Here is a 6370-nt window from a genome sequence, read left to right as displayed (position 1 = left end):
AAGTCAATTCCCCTAATTGCCTTCATTTTTTTTCCTTAACACATGTATAATAACCTAAAAACTTCATGAATCCCACAAGTCCTTCCAGCTGACACAAAAAGTTCAAAAAGTAGCATCCAATCAGTTTCCTGACCCCTGGGATGCCATAATTTGTGAAGTAACAGGAATAAGAATGATTTCTTTGCACAGAAAGGAAAGTAAATGAATTGCTAATCCATTTAGCCATGTTTTCAACACTTACAGTGTGCATTTGTCGAGCTATGAGAGCAACCTATATGCAGATACCTCTATTTTTTTTAATTTGTTGTGCAAGGTTACCACATCTGTATCACTGAACAAGCACACAGTTTTACAAAAGATCAAACCCTGGTTGTTTATTTCCGTGGCAGCAGAAAACACCAAAACTGAACTAGGTTATTTTGATTTGTACCTTTTACCTTCTTTCCAAAGTAACCCAAGCAAATTGGTCAGGGCTAAAATTGCCAAGAGTTATTTCTATTTCTCTTTTCTTTTGCAGATGATCTGCTGGCGGGTTGCTGGCTTTTTGTTTTTTGTATTTTCCCAAAATGATTGCTTGAAAGAAAATTATCCTGAAATAAAAATTGACACTCCATGGCCAACAAGAAACTTATCACAGGGAAATCATACTTTCCCTTAGCTCAACTTTTCAAGTTTAGCAAAAGAAAAATTAGCTTTGTTGTTTCAAATATGCCATGCTTGAGAAATAGATCATCACAACTCTTGAACCTTATCAACATTGTGGTATCCTAATGACCCACAGCTCTTTCTGAATTGATGCAAAATCTTGTGGATTTTTATTGGTAGGCTAATTTGTACCTCAAATTTATAATTACCGTATTTTTCAGAGTATAAGTCACAACTTTCCCCCCCAAAAAAGAGGGTGAAAATCTTGGTGCATTTTATAATCCAAATGTAGCCCCACCCAGCCTCTCAAATGGGGTTTTCAGAGGCTGAAAAAAGCCTCAGAAACGAAGCTTCAGGAAAAAAGCCTCCAAACAGAGCTTCAGAAAAAAAGCTTTTTTTCTGAAGCTCTGTTTCAGAGGCTTTCAGAGGCAGAAAAAAAAGTTTTTTCTGAAACAGAGTTTCAGAAGTTTCAGAGACAGGAAAAAAAAAAGCCTCTGAAATGGAGGTTTCAGAGGCTGAAAAAAAAAGAATTCACCTCTGGGAACAGCTGATTGGGGGTATTCCGGGAGGCCGATCCACCCGCCAATCAGCTTTTTTCTAAAGTGTACATATATAATGAAAAGAATTGATACATTTCTCAGTTTTCCAAATTTATACTAATATTTTCTTGTTTCTACACAAATTTTAAAATGATATATAGATTTGTATACTTTTATGTGTACTTTTAACAAAATGCCATCTGAATTTCTCATTTTTCTTACTTATATATATATATTATTTCCACCCAATTATTTATCATTCCCTATTGTGTGAAGCATTGGATTCACATCAAATTAAATTTGATTACTATTTTCTTTAATTTGATCTGGTGAAGAATAAACAGGCTATAGGCTGTGTTTCTATCTTAATATCCCAAGTTCTTTTAAAGAAATGACTGACACTAGACTGAAATCCCACAATGCTACACAGATAATCCACAATTTAGATTTGGAAAAATACTAAAGATCAAATTATGATCAGAATGCAAAATCAGTTCCATTTAGAAAGCAAAACTTTTTTTTTAAAGGCTCAAATGTTTGGAGTGATCCCTATTTTAAATAACCATGACTGCTTGACTTTTCCAGCTACATGAAAATATTTCTTTTCTGCTGTGAGCAGAGTGCTATGGCAACAAAAAGAATAATAATATTGAGATGGAATTTATTCTTAATTGCTTCTACAGTGTAAGCCATCTTTATAAAGTGCACATTTTCATTATTCTTATTTTTCAGAGATGATGCCTTTCTTCTTAATATTTACTTTTCCATTTACCTGAACTCTTCAGTATTTTTAAAACAACCAATTATCATTTAATTGACTTACTCTCAACTTAGGAATTCTACATGCTAGCACTCTTCTTCCTTTTTCTTACTGTGAATACAAATTTCCTAACCATAAATATCCTATTGGCTTTTCATTAAAATCTGTGAAATACTCACTATCATGTTGATTTCTTATTTTCTTAAAAAGAACATGCAACCTCACCATGTTATTTTAATTTTATATTTTAATTTTACTTTTTTTTCATGGCTATTATAACACACATGTACCACTTACACATCTATTTATGATTTCAAAATGCATGTAGAAAGGTGCTACATGTATATGTAGAGCTCTTCTAACCTAGTCAAGATTCCCCTCAAAGAGAGGATTACACATTGATACACAAATAAAAGTTCCTTTTCCCATGTACAAATGTATAAATAGCATGATGGAATTTTGATTTCATTGGAAAATAAAATATAAACTTCATTGCGTATTCTAATAACATGCATTTATGGGTAGCCTTTGACTTACGACCAATCTCTCTCTCTCTCTCTCTCTCTCTCTCTCTCTTTTTAGTTGAACTAGCTATTTGCAGCATTGTTTATTTTTTTTAAAAAGAAATTTTATTAAATTTATTATCATATATAAAATAACATTTCCATTAATATTGGATATGCAGTGTTTATACATATGTACAAAATATATACCTGGTGTCACTTAGGCTACTTTTTGCTTTTATTTAACACACCTTTTTCTCTTTCTTTCACTTTATCATTCATTCATTCATACCACCTTCCCCACATGGTATAGTATTCTAAATTCTCGTCATCGTTTATTTCATGGGTTAGTTTGCTCATCTCTGTGCACTCCAGTATTTTCCTAATTATAAGTTCTTCTGGTGGCTGGGCTTTCTCTTTCCAATATTGTGCATAGGCCAGTCTAGCAGCTGTGATTATATGTATCATTAAATGATTCTTTTCTTTTCCATATGTCTTCTTTACTATTAATATTTCCGGTGTCAATTCAATGTCTTCTCCAATTATTTCTTGTAACCATCTCCTAATCTTACTCCAATATCCTTTTGATTCATGGTATGTCCACCACATGTGAAAGAAGGTGCCCTGACCATAGCCACATTTCCACCAGTTTGGGTGTACGTTAGGATACATCTTTGCTAGCCTAGCAGGGGCTAAATACCACCTGTGGAGGATTTTATAATTGTTTTCCTTATATGTTGCAGCTCTGGTCAATTTAAAATTCTTATTCCATGTCTCTTCCCATTCATTAAAATTTATGCCGTGTCCAATATTTTTCTCCCATGCACTCATTCGGTTTTTTGTTATATCCTCAGCTCTGTCCTCATCTAATAGATAATTGTATAATTTAGCCTAAATCTTTTTACCTGTTCCCATCAGGACTTTATCCAGCCCGTTATATCCTAGTTCTAAGCTGCATTGTTCTTTATCTTTCTGGTTCCTGGATTTTATTTGCAGATAGGTCCACCAGTCTAGATTTATTCCTTTCTCTCTCAGGGCATCATTAGATTTAAGATTTCCTCCTTCATCTAAAATGTCTTTATACCTACACATTTTCTCCATTCCCCACCTATTGGGATAGATCAGGGCCTCCATCGTGGAGAGCCATCTTGGGACTTTTTAATAATATCTCTGCCTAATTCTGGTCCATGTTTGTATCAATGAGTCTCTAATTTTATGTCTATGAAAATATGTTTTCTTATTCTTCTCTGTGTCCCATAAGTATGGATGCCACCCTCTCTGTAAATCATGGCCTTCCAAAGTTAAAATCCTCTTATTTTCCAGAGTAGCCCAGTCCCTTATCCAGACTAGCTTAGCTGCCCTATAATATGTTTCCCAGTCGGGAAGTCCAAATCCTCCTATATTTCTTTTTCCCTTTAAAATTTTAAGAGAGAACCTTGGCTTTTCCCCCTCCCATATAAATTCCCTAATGATTTTGTTTAATTCTGAAAAAAAAAATCTAAATTCACCAGTATATTTTGATATAAAAATAGTACTTTGGGGAGGATGTTCATCTTAATTGCAGCTATCTTTCCCAAAAGTGACAATTGTATTTTCTTCCATCTATCCAGGTCTTGTTTCATTTTCCTAATTAAAGGGGTATAATTATCATCTTTTAAGGATGAACACCTTGTGGTTACCCAAATTCCTAGATATTTTATTTTTTTAACAACCTGTAGTCCCAACAATTCTTCTATCTCTTTCTTCCGTACCTCGACCAATAAGATATTTACCTTTACCACCTAAATCTTATAGGTGGTAGCCCATTTTGTAGAATTCAAGATTTCCTAAGTTTGTATTTTATCAATATAATCTTTATGATTCCTGGTAATGGTCCTTTCCTCCTTCCTTCCTTCCTTCCTTCCTTCCTTCCTTCCTTCCTTGCCACGCCACGCCACGCCACGCCACACCACGCCACGCCACGCCACGCCACAGATTAGATATTTAAATTTAGATAGATATCAGCCCCCAAAAAACACTCTGTATTGTTAAAGATAATAAATGATGGGAGAAAGTTTTTATGCCATAGTCCGTCTACTTAATAGTCATGAGATTCCAACTACCTCTGGCTCAAATTTACTACCAACCAGCATGTCAGAAACTCAGTTGTAGCCATCAGCTAAATTAGTTCTTGCCATACTGAGGTGCTGTGCTCCTAGGTTCTATATATATTTTATAACTAGTCCTTATTTCAAGAAAAACATGATCTATTTTGGGTTCTTGTTTTCTTTCTTTAGACATCCTCTACCATGACAGCTTATGCAAAAGACAAAAGATTGAAAATATATTTTTTCTGAACATGAAAATATTAAAATATAATGTGGAGAAGTATTGTGTAAGTTATATTTCAGCTAAATATTAGGATATGGATTTGAGTATACTTATTAATCTGTATAGCTATATAACCCAGCACATGTACACATATATATATATGGGCTAAACCAGGAAGTTGAGAACAGGTCCCTGAAGAAAGGAAAACTCTTTCATTTTTGTTATCCATTAACCAAAATTTATGCCTCCATGAAATCATGAGGAAACCTGAAGGAGGATTTATAGATATATAACATTTATTATAATTTATGATGTGTCTTGGAACAATGAAAGCTATTGTTTAATTTATATATCCAAAGAATTTGGGGAAATTCTATTTGTAGATTCTATCTGAGGTGGGAATAATATTTTTTTATTATTATTTGTCAACTTGTATGACATCTCAGTCACAAAGTGACATCTCTGGGATTAAGACAGCCCATCGCTGACTAGGTAAATGGATGCTGAAAGGCTTTAAAATGTCTTCTTATAAGACTTTTACTACTCCAATTTCCATATTAGATGTTATATAAAGCTGTTATTTGAAAATCTACACCATGTATACAAATAAGTTTATTTTCAAGAGTTGATGATTGATTGGTTGATTGAATTATCATATAGTACATTGTTAGCAGAGACTGATGCAACAATTGTATAGAACATATGAAGCTGCCATTTCCAAAGCCAAAGCCCACTAAGCACACAAATTCTGTTAACAAGCTTTTGGGAGATCTATAATGAATTTTCCTTCTAAATTATCAGAGGAGTTTCTAAGGGACAACCATAAGAAATAAACATATTTGTATGATAATTTAAAGATCATTTCCTGCAATGTTTCTGACATGTTCATGTTCCTATCTGAAAGAGAAAGAGAATGGCATCCAGAAGACATTCTGTGCTGTGGAACTCAGAAATATCTTTCAGCTCTTTACAGAACAGCAAACTGTGAGTCACCTGGAAAGGTAAGGCGGGTTCAAGTGAACAGGAGATGAATGTTTGAAGCCTGAAAAGAAGATGTGACTTGCAACTGGACAGAGGAGAGTTACTATAACTGGTCTTTTCATATTATAATAAGCAGAAACTATGATGAACTGTAATACTGTTCATGTAATGAACCATTTATCTGGAGCACACATTAGAGATTGATTAAGAGGCTCCCAAAACCTGGTATCCCTTCCTGCTTATCCGAGTGGTAAAAAATAATATCACTCAGAGCAGCTATGATTCCATCAATTAGTCTTTAAGAAGAAAGATGAAGAACTGCCACTTTAAAACCACTTGACAATTGAAATTGACAAATCTAAGCTAGCCTTACAAATCCTGTGGCTTCCATCTGATGCTTCCCTGCTAAAAATTGGTTTCTTCAGTAAATTAAGCATAGGCATTATTTATTTTCATATGTTAATGATTGATCATGTTCATTTAAATACTTAAATAAAATGCATTTAAATATTCTTCATTTTTAATCCTGAAGATTTTCAGATCATGATTGCTAGTCATTTGCATATGATTAATGAAGTCCAAAACAGAAACTTTGCATTCTACAAAGATGGATTCATTTTTAAATTATATTA

The sequence above is a fragment of the Pantherophis guttatus genome, chromosome 5, assembly GCF_059756535.1.
Source record: "Pantherophis guttatus breed Tessera chromosome 5, ASM5975653v1, whole genome shotgun sequence".
NCBI lineage: Eukaryota > Metazoa > Chordata > Lepidosauria > Squamata > Colubridae > Pantherophis > Pantherophis guttatus.
The sequence above is the reverse complement of the archived record's forward strand: the minus strand, read 5'-3'. Positions refer to the sequence as shown.